This window comes from Cavia porcellus, unplaced genomic scaffold (genome assembly GCF_034190915.1).
Source record: "Cavia porcellus strain 051 isolate PalLab524CR breed Dunkin Hartley unplaced genomic scaffold, mCavPor4.1 scaffold_3, whole genome shotgun sequence".
NCBI lineage: Eukaryota > Metazoa > Chordata > Mammalia > Rodentia > Caviidae > Cavia > Cavia porcellus.
The window spans coordinates 119,589,089-119,599,257 of NW_026947486.1; positions in this window are offsets into that span (position 1 = coordinate 119,589,089).

Below are 10,169 nucleotides of genomic sequence, written 5' to 3' on the forward strand. Positions count from 1 at the left end.
AAAAGAGAATCGAAAAAGAACGAAATGGTATACTAGAAAGAAATCCACTCATCAGTGAAGGAGGCCCTAAGGGAAGACTCTTGGAGGAGTAGAGATGTGAGATGTTCAACTCCCAGTGAGTTCCATGAGGCCAGTCAAGCATTACAGGAAAACAGAGCCAACGGCTAGTGGCACACACCTCTAATCTCAGCAAGGAGGGCGGCTGGGTGGGGCAAGTGGGTCACCAGGTTGTGCCCACCTGGCTAACTTAGCAACTAAGCTAAACCCTGTCCCAAAATGAGAAGCAAAACTATAAAAATAAGAAAGCATGAGCATTTAGCTCCTTGGGAAGGCCCTGGCTACAACTGCCACTACTGCAAGGCAAAGGAAAAAACAGAAAAAGGGAGTTAGCTGAGAAATTTAAACCAGACAAGACACACGAAAGGAGCACTACAATTTGAGTATATGCCAAAGCATAAAACACACTATTAGCAAACTGTATTCACTGGGCTACCTTAAAGATTGCTACCTTGTGAACCAAGGAATTCCGTCCCCCTGGTAAAAGGCAGAAGGGTTCAACATAAGGATATCTTTTCATGGACTTCCAAGATTGTTGGGAGCCGCAGCCCCGAGCCCGGTCGCCTCACTTGGCAGACGTGAGGCCTGTGGTAAAGAGTGAAGCCTGAGGTAGATTGCCCCTCCCATCGAGCACGTTAGTTTCCTGCTTACCGCGTAAGCAACCCGCTCAACAATATAGTCTGCCTGGCAACTGATGATGTTAGCCAATCAGCTTGCCTTGCTCACTTTAACATGATTGGACACTGTATCCGTATATATACTGGTGCCACCCCTGGGGGGGAAGGAGAAGCCCGGAAGTAGAAGCCCAGAAGGAGCCGCGGAGAGCGGACCGGTAGAGGCTTCGGAGCGAAGCCCGGAAGGAGCCGCGGGGAGCGGACCAGAGGAGGCTTCGGCTGGGAGCGATCCCAGGGCAGGCTGTACGGAGAAGAAAAATAAAAGAAAAGGTTGTCCACTGCCAGACTTTGTCGTGTGTCCTTCCTGCCGGCCGGGAGCGGACATCGACATTTGGAGGCCCGCCCGGGGACTGATCACCCCCGAGACGTGACAGCGGACAAGGCTCCAGTACAGAGCTGCGAGACAGGTGAGTTGGGGATAAGCCTGGGCTCTGGGTGGCGCGCACCTACAGGGCTTTTAGACTCCCCTCAGGCTCACGCGTAAGTGGCGGATTCCTTGGGCCTCACGCGGTGAGTAACATATTAAAAGATGGGAAACATGCTAGGTAGCAACACTAAGAGCAAGGGTGGTTGTGGAGAAAGCTCTCAAGAGCTTACAAAAGTACGCAGGGTATTTGAGCAGGCCCAGTCAGGGAGCTCCCGAGAGGGGCCCGTCAAGGGGAACAAAGATACTAAGGAGGAGGACGGGGCTCTAGCCTCGGAGTCGTCTGACTCCGAGGACGAGGGAAAGTTGAATGGCAAGGAGGCCAAAGAGACCAGCTGTCAGGAGCCCAAGTCGCTCGATAAGGAGTCACAGGGTTCTTTTCCAGCGTTGCGCCGCGAATTGCGCTCTGCTCAACCTGGTCTGCGGAGGAGTAGAGAGCTCCTGAGCGCTCCCCGGCGCGAGAGGGAGGCGATCCCTCGCCACGAGGCGGCCGCCTGGGAGCTCCCTCCCCTTTCGCCAGAACAGGAAGTGATGCACGGGCCCCCATTTTCCGCCCAATCACGGCCACCGTCTTATGCTCCGCCGCCGGCGGGTCGGTATTTTTACAGGCGGCTTTGGCAGGGGGGACGCTTGTCTCATGAGGTACATCCACCTGGGATAGATAGTGGCCCCTACGGGATATTTCCTGTACAAGTAGCTATGGGCCAGGGACGCAATGTATGGGAGCCTTTTGAGATAAAGCAGATTAGAGAACTTAAAAATGCAGTTACAACCTTTGGGCCGACTGCGCCTTACACCATTGCCATGCTGGAGAACCTGTCTTCTGGGCCCCTCACCCCCGCGGACTGGATTCAGCTGGCAAAGGCGTGTCTGCCCTCGGGTAATTACCTGGATTGGCGAGCCTGGTACGCAGAGTTCTCTGCAGAGCAGGCTGAGAGAAACGCCAATCGGGGAAACCGGGGGTGGAACAAAGAAATGCTTATGGGAGAAGGTCGGCACGCTGATGATCAGACTCAGTTCCCCGGCGCTGTCTATGAACAAATCAATGCCATAGGGCTCCGCGCCTGGAAGCAAGTAAGTGGTGCCGGAACAGCCTCCTTGTGTCTTTCAAAAATAATTCAGGGTACCACAGAGCCATTTGTTGACTTTGTGGCCCGAATGCAAGATGCTGCCGATAAGATATTCTCTGATCCGGGAGTGGCTCGACCGCTGGTAAGGCAGCTGATTTTCGAGCAATGTACAAAGGAGTGCAAGGCAGCGATAGCTCCTCATAAGAACAAGGACCTCAACGCCTGGATTAGGATATGCAGAGAGATAGGGGGGCCGCTCTCCAACTCGGGAGTGGCTGCTCTCCTGGCCGCGGCTGTACAGCAGAGGGGACCTCGCGGGTTAGAAGGGGAATGTAAGGCTAAAGGGTGTTTTGCCTGCGGGGAGCCCGGACACATTAAACGTCATTGCCCAAACAATGCAGATGCTAGGCCTCGCCCTAGGAATGAAGAACCATATGTTTGTGGGCGATGCAAGAGGGGATCACACAAAGCTGAGGAGTGTAGGTCGGTCTTTGATGCTCAGGGCAACCGTATCTGTGGACGAGATGCTAGAGGGCCAAAAAACGGCCAGAGGGGGCCCCCTTCACAGGCGGGCCCCCGCCCCAGAGACAGGACAGCTCAGGATGGCAGCCTTCAACAAGGGCCACCCCTGGGTCAGCAGGTGTGGACCTCAGTGTCGCCTCCAGACTTATATTAGTGCCTGATATGGGTGTTCGAGTGGTTGAAACCACCTTTAAGGGACCGTTACCCGAAAATTCCGTGGGTCTGGTGATCGGGAGATCCTCCACGGCCCTTCGGGGTCTCATAGTAGTCCCGGGGGTCATAGACTCAGACTACACAGGACACATTAAAATTATGGTTCAATCTCTTGTGGGTACTATGGTAATCAATAAAGGAGACAAGATAGCGCAGCTCTTGCTGCTCCCCAGTCTCCACAAGAGATTCCCCTCAAAGCAGAAAATTAGAGAAAGTCAAGGTTTCGGTTCCTCAGGGGAAGTCTTCGAGGGACTCCATATAATACTTGATAAAAGGCCCATGCTCTCACTTAAGGTCAATGGCAAGAATATAACAGGGCTCCTAGACACAGGAGCTGACCGTTCCATTATCTCCAGAAAGGATTGGCCTTCCAACTGGCCCACCAACACTGCAGATAACACGCTGCAGGGCCTGGGGATGGTGTCAGCTCCTCAGGTTAGTGCTTCAACCCTGCTCTGGTGTGATGAGGAGGGTCATCAGGGCCATTTCCAACCATTTGTGTTGCAGTTGCCAGTGTCTCTATGGGGAAGGGACATCCTCACTCAGATGGATGTCACGCTTATGTCAAACTGCTCCCCCCAGGCTAAGGATATACTCAGGAACCAGGGATATACCCCCGGCAAAGGCTTGGGCAATGCCCTACAGGGTCGGACATCCCCAATACCAGTAGAGAACAAAAAAGGTAGGCAAGGATTGGGTTTTTCTTAGGGGCCGCTGAAGAAGCTCTCCTACCCACTTCGATCAAAATCACCTGGAGGTCAAATGATCCGGTTTGGGTACCTCAGTGGCCCCTGCCTAAGGAGAAGCTATTAGCCTTGTCAGAAATAGTCAGTACACAACTTAGATTAGGACATATTAAGCCGTCAACCTCCCCATGGAACACCCCCATTTTTATAATTAAGAAAAAGTCTGGCAAGTGGAGGCTGCTCCATGATCTAAGGGCGGTCAACGCGCAGATGCAGTCCCTGGGGGCGGTCCAGAGGGGGCTGCCAGCTCTCTCAGCCATCCCTCAGTCCTGGCCAGTTTATGTTATAGATCTTAGAGACTGTTTCTTCTCAATCCCCCTGCATCCAGAGGACACTCATAGGTTCGCCTTTACTTTACCCACCATTAACCAAGAAAGCCCTGATCTCAGATACGAGTGGGTAACGTTGCCCCAAGGTATGGCCAACAGTCCCACTATGTGTCAGATTTACCTTGATTCCCTACTGGCCCCCCTACGGAAATCCTTTCCCAAGATAAGATGTGTACATTACATGGACGACCTTTTGCTCAGCGGCAGGGACCCAGACATGCTAAATAATATGCTCGGCCAGTTGGTCGAGGCCCTGAGACAAGCTAATCTGCATGTTGCCCCCGACAAGATTCAGGGAGGAGAAATGGTGACCTACTTAGGCGCGAGAATCTCCCCTATGCTAGTCTCTCCACAGAAGGTCACCATTAGGATGGATGGCGTTAGGACCCTAAATGACATGCAAAAGCTATTGGGAGACATTAATTGGATTAGGCCATATTTACATATACCAAATTCAGATCTCAAACCCCTGTTCGACCTTCTAAAGGGAGACCCAGATATAGCCTCCCACAGGAGGCTCACTCCTGAGGCAAGAGCTGCCTTACAGAGAGTGGAAAAAGCCTTAGGTGGGGCTACCTTACACAGAATTGAACCAGGGCGACCCTTTGATGTCTGTTTGCTACAGACTAGTCTACAGCCCACAGCGGTGATTTGGCAGAAAGGACCACTACTGTGGATACACCCTAAGGTCTCACCTGCAAAAGTCATAGAGCATTACCCGGAGGCAGTCGCTTCATTGGCCCTTGAAGCGCATGATAGAGCTGTCCAACATTTTGGCTCAGGACCACAAGCCATCCGAGTACCCTATACCGCCAGCCAGATCAAGACCCTGGCTGCCTGCATAGATACTTGGGCCATTCTGAGATGTGTTTTCCATGGGGATATAAACAATCAATACCCTAAAGACCCTATCTTGTCATTTGTCACTCAGCACCCTATAATTTTTCCAAAGGTTACTGCCTCTGAGCCATTAGTCCCAGCAACTACAATATATACAGATGGCTCCAAGACGGGGATAGGCGCCTATGTGATCCTAGGCAAGCCCCCGGTTACCATATAATTTGAACCAGATCAGCCTCAGGTGGTGGAACTGCAGATCGTTAAAATGATTCTTGAACGGTTCTCAGAAGCCATTAACATTGTCTCCGATTCTAGGTATGTGGTCAATGCTATGCAAGTGCTTGAGACTGCCGGTTTAATTAGATCCACTTCCACAGTGGCTGGGCTGTTCCTGTCTATCCAGACATTGCTTCAGAACAGACACCATAAGGTCTTCACCACCCACATAAGAGCACATACATCCCTGCCAGGGCCTATGGCACAGGGGAATGCGGCTGCTGATACTGCCACTCGCCCGTTATGGATTTTTACCTTACTAACACCAATCGAGCGAGCCCGTGCCTTCCATGATAAGTTTCATGTCAATGCCAGGACACTAGCAAACCATTTCCATGTTTCCAGAGCAGATGCACGAGATATCGTGCGACTATGTGACTCCTGTGCCACATACAAACCTGCCATACCGATGGGAGTAAACCCTCGAGGTTTGATCCCTGGTGATGTTTGGCAGATGGACATCACACATATACAGGAGTTTGGGACTCTTAAATATGTTCATGTTTCCACAGACACCTGTTCTCACGTCATATTTGCAACAGCAGAAACAGGTGAAAAAGTGTCTAATGTGATCAATCATTGCCTGGCGGCTTGGGCCGCATGGGGCAAACCAAAAATATTAAAAACTGATAATGGACCAGCCTATATAGGCAAAGCCTTCAATGAGTTCTGCAAAATGATGGAGGTTCAATTAAAACATGGTATCCCATACAATCCCCAAGGTCAAGGAATCATTGAGAGGGCTCATAGAAGCCTCAAAGAAATTTTACAAAAACAAAAAGGGGGAGTAGGCCAAGGCCTGGCCCCAAAGGCACGATTATCCATGGCACTATTCACACACAATTTTTTAAATTTAAATAATGATAATCGCTCCCCAGCTGTGGAGCACTGCAACCCTTCCCCCAACCATAAAGGGTGGGTGAAGTGGAAAGATGTCCTGACAGGACAATGGATGGGCCCGGATCCAGTGGTCAGCTGGAACCGAGGCGCGGTTTGTGTTTTCCCACAGGAATCGGGACGAGAACCACTGTGGGTACCGGAGAGACTGACACGGGCGACAAAGCCCTCGACTGAAGATCAGACCTGCCCTACCGGAGATCCATCACAGACCAACCAACAAGATGAATAGAAATAGTGGTAGCCCGAAATGGACAAGAAGATCCTCAGGCATATGCATGGCTCGCTCGCCTAGCCTACGACCGAGTCTAGGGGTGGTGAGCTTCCCACACTCCTCCTCTAAAAAATTATGACATAGCTGGGTAGGAGAGTCAATGACGGGTAAGAGCGTACTCCCCCGGTGCGACTCAACCTAAGCCAGGCCCTACCCCATCCTGCACGTAAGCCGCTGGACTGTTAGATGCTGCCCAGGTCTAAATTTCTCTCCGAGGGGATTTCTTTACGGAGAGAAAATGAGTGCAAGCTTGTGTGCATCCAGGTTCCGTCCAGTTTGTGCCTGGCCCTAGAAAAAGGACGAGGGCCTCAGGGCCTTGGCAGACCATGGGACGGCCGACCAGGGTCTAAGCCAAGGACCTACGGTGGGCCTACGCATAGGGCATAAGCCTCTGCACCCAGTCCAGAAAGGGCTACGATGCGCACATTCATAAAAAATAAAAAAGGGGGAGATGTTGGGAGCCGCAGCCCCGAGCCCGGTCGCCTCACTTGGCGGACGTGAGGCCTGTAGTAAAGAGTGAAGCCTGAGGTAGATTGCCCCTCCCATCGAGCACGTTAGTTTCCTGCTTACCGCGTAAGCAACCCGCTCAACAATATAGTCTGCCTGGCAACTGATGATGTTAGCCAATCAGCTTGCCTTGCTCACTTTAACATGATTGGACACTGTATCCGTATGTATACTGGTGCCACCCCTGGGGGGGAAGGAGAAGCCCGGAAGTAGAAGCCCAGAAGGAGCCGCGGAGAGCGGACCGGTAGAGGCTTCGGAGCGAAGCCCGGAAGGAGCCGCGGGGAGCGGACCAGAGGAGGCTTCGGCTGGGAGCGATCCCAGGGCAGGCTGTACGGAGAAGAAAAATAAAAGAAAAGGTTGTCCACTGCCAGACTTTGTCGTGTGTCCTTCCTGCCAGCCGGGAGCGGACATCGACACAAGATACATTAAATGTGGAAAATAATGAAACGCATCCTGCTAGAAGTCAAACCAGGAGGGGAAAACACCAACAGCACTCATCACTACAATATAGCTACGTCCATGGCAGGAGGACGTTTTCCAGCCTGCCTGTGATCTGACCTAAGAGCAGCGCTGGAAACCATGTCAACACTGTCTTCCTGCTGCCTCCAGGACCCCATCCTCCTTTGGCTTGCTCCTGCTCGCTGGCCTTTCTTGCCTCCGCAAGTCTCTTGCTGGGTCTTTCACTTCTGCCCAGAGTCCTCACTGCGGGAGCACCCTAAGCTCAGTCAGTCTCTTGTCATCTTCTCTACCTCATTAGCTTCCTTGCTACCCTCCTGCAATCTCACATGCGTGAATTTGGTATGTACATCGCTGAGCCTCAAAGCTATTTCTCCTCTCTGCAATACCAACTCCACAGCCATATCCAACGGACCAACTTACAGTTTGCAATTGTGTAAAGAGCAAAATTTGCAGTCCAAAACAGCTTATTCTCACCTAGGCACACACCCATCTCTTCCCCACAGCAATCAACGGCAGTGGCTCAGAACAAAATCATCCTGGCGTAGTCTAGTTTTTCTTCCCCTTCCAGTCACATATCCCAAACAAAATCCGCTGGCAAATCCCTAATCACAAGTATGAATATACTGTCCCCGAAAATGTTATCTGACACACTGAGAATTAAAGCAGCTATGACGTGCACAGCATTCAACATTGAACCTAACAGCCAGTAAAAATCACAAGCAGTAGTATCAAGGGGGCCAGGTCCTGTTGTGCTGTACATGTGTTACGTCATCTAAAAGTAGCCATGAAACCATATCCCTCAGCATATCAGGGCCGTTACATGCTTCGTCTTGCAGATGATAAACTTCTTGGTTCACGTGCATGTCTTTGTCCACAAGCACACACGGGCATTCAAAGCAAGGTACAGAGACTAGATAGTGTTGCCAATCACAACTGTTGTGCTGCACATGTATTGCGTCAGGGGTGCAGTGGAGGGAGGTTGGGGGGGACAGGAACTGTGCAATTGCGTTCCTGGATGATATAAAAGGAGTCCTGAATAAATGGGGAGAGAAGTCATGCACACACAGAGGAAGACTCCGTACTGTCAGACATAGATTCCCTACAGATGGAGTTCCTGTGGCAGATTCAAGTAGATAGCCAGGAGAATACAAGTTCCATTGAAAGTATCCACAGCAGATTAAGCCAAAGTGAGGGCGGGATCTCCGATACAGTGGACAGGTTTGTGAATGCTGATCATGAAAAGAAAGATTTCTTAAAAATAGCAAGGGTCCATGAGAAATCAATCCAGGAGCAGCTAGATGAGGCAAAGAAGAATAACTTAAGGTTGACTGGAGTCAGTGACCAAGCAGCTGATAGTACAAATGATATTAAAATCTGTTATGGCACTCGTTATAGCAGAATACATCCCTGGTAGAGAAAAATTATTTGATATGCAGATACATGAGCCATATGGGACTCCAAAAAGCCACAAGCAAAATAAAATAAAATAAAATGAAATAATAAAATAAAATAAAATAAAATAAAATAAACGAAAGCTGCCAGAGAAAGAGAAAAAAAGTTACCTACTAAGTGAAATCCATCAAAATCACAGCTGACTTCTCAGCACAAACCCTCAAGTCCAGGACAGCTTGGAGTGAAATATTTCAAGCTCTAAAGGAAAACAACTTTGACACAAATTGATGGACCCCACAAAACAATCTTTGAAAACTGATGGACAAAGAAGATGCTTCCATGAAAAAAAGTCTGAGCACTCCAAAATGTTTTGAAGGATCTTCTAGCAAGAGACAAAAAGGACTACAGCTCCATGAATCCCAAGAGAAGGACCCTACCAGGCAAGGCAAACAAGGGAGAGAAAAAAAGAGGGGGAGACAACAACAGGAAAATAACATGACAAGAATAAGCCAATACATGTCAGTTGTAGCCTTCAACGTTAATGGTCTCAGTTCACCAACTGCTGTGGACAAGGTTGGCAGTGAAAGCAATTTAATACAGGGCACATAATTTATGGAATTATTTTATAATAGTTATGCAAAGAGTCATAGATGAAAAGTGCACGAAAGTTTGCCACACACTAAGGAACCCAAAAGATCCAGGGGACAGCCCAGATCCCACAGCAACGTCCTGCATGAGCCCAGCTGAAGACCTAGAGTCCATGACAGTGTCTCATGCAAGTGTGTTTCAAAGATCTGTGCTGGGAAGGCCCAAAGGTCAGCAGTGGAAGCCAGAAAGTCTGTGCCAGCAGGATGAAGGACCTGTGCCAGTAGGTTAAGTGATCTGCACCGGAGCCAGAACTCGACACTCCACGCAAGGACCAGAGTGCCCCTGAAAAGTACCACAGGCATCCTCAGCCACACTCAGTGACGACGAGGTCCTGGAGTCCTCCAGTGATGAGACCAGCCGAGTTCATATCAGGAAGCCAGCACCACGAGCTCCTCCAGGAGATTAAACAGCATACTGTCTTCCCCTCTGGAGCCGGGAAGAGGTTAAATAAAGACCAGAGCTCCCCCAAAGTGAACCACCGCCATCCTCAGTGATAACAACTCCCCAAGCTCTTCTGACGATGAGAACAGTCAAGTTCATATCAGGAAAGAAGTTTGATAAGCTCCTGCAGGAGAGCTGAAGGCAACAGGAGAACCGACAACGCTACCTCTTTCTCTCCAGGCCTTATTTTTATCTTAGCAACAATCCTCAGGTGGCCCTGCCAGGGTCAGCACCATGCTGCTTCAGTTCAGCTGGTATTACAAGCAGACCAATTGGTGTCAATTCTCAACACCAATCAAATGACACAGACCGGCAGAACGGATCAAGAAGCAAGATCCAACAATATGCTCCATACAAGAAACACATTTAATTCAAAAAGAAAGCCAGAGACTGAAAGTCA